This window comes from Propithecus coquereli, unplaced genomic scaffold (genome assembly GCF_000956105.1).
Source record: "Propithecus coquereli isolate 6110/MARCELLA unplaced genomic scaffold, Pcoq_1.0 Scaffold312, whole genome shotgun sequence".
NCBI lineage: Eukaryota > Metazoa > Chordata > Mammalia > Primates > Indriidae > Propithecus > Propithecus coquereli.
The window spans coordinates 89051-89653 of record NW_012148753.1 but is presented as its reverse complement, the minus strand read 5'-3'; the positions used below and the strand labels follow the sequence as shown (position 1 = coordinate 89653).

Sequence of the window (603 nt, the reverse complement as noted above, 5' to 3'; positions counted from 1 at the left end):
CATTTTCATTTGTCTTACAGTATTTTAAAATTTCCCTAGTGATTTCTTTTCTGATCCATTGGTAATCTAAAAGTGAGTTGTTTAATTTCCACATATTTGTGAATTTTCCAGTTTTCCTCCATTTATTGATTTCTAGCTTCGTTCCATTGTGGCCAGCAAAGGTACTTTGTATAATTTCAATCTTTTAAAATTTGTTGAAACTTGTTTTGTGGCCTAACATATAGTCTATCTAGAGAATATTCCAAGTGCATTTGAAAAGAATGTGTATTCTGCTATTGTTGAGCACTCTGTATGTCTGTTAGGTCTACTGTCTATAGTGCTGTGTAAGGTCTCCGTTTCTAATTGATCTTTTGTTTAAATGTCATATACAAGCTAGAAAATGGAGGATTGCAGGAGAGTAAGCAAAAACACCACAATGTTTTCTTATTGGACATTAGCAGCCTCTTTCTCCATTAAACACTGTCCTATTTGCTATTTTTGATTGAACCCCAGAGTTCCAAAAAAAGTTGATCTGTCAGTTTGTGCCAGCTTACTTATTGCTTTAGTGGAGAGACTGAATCTTGGAGCTCCTGACTCTGCTATTTCCCTGTCATTCCAGTTATG

At 34.8% G+C, this 603-nt stretch overlaps 1 protein-coding gene across 1 annotated transcript in view; it reads left to right on the top strand.

Moving 5' to 3' along the window:
- The window catches only part of PCLO (piccolo presynaptic cytomatrix protein), a 94894-nt gene that overhangs the window by 27761 nt on the left and 66530 nt on the right, over positions 1-603 (top strand).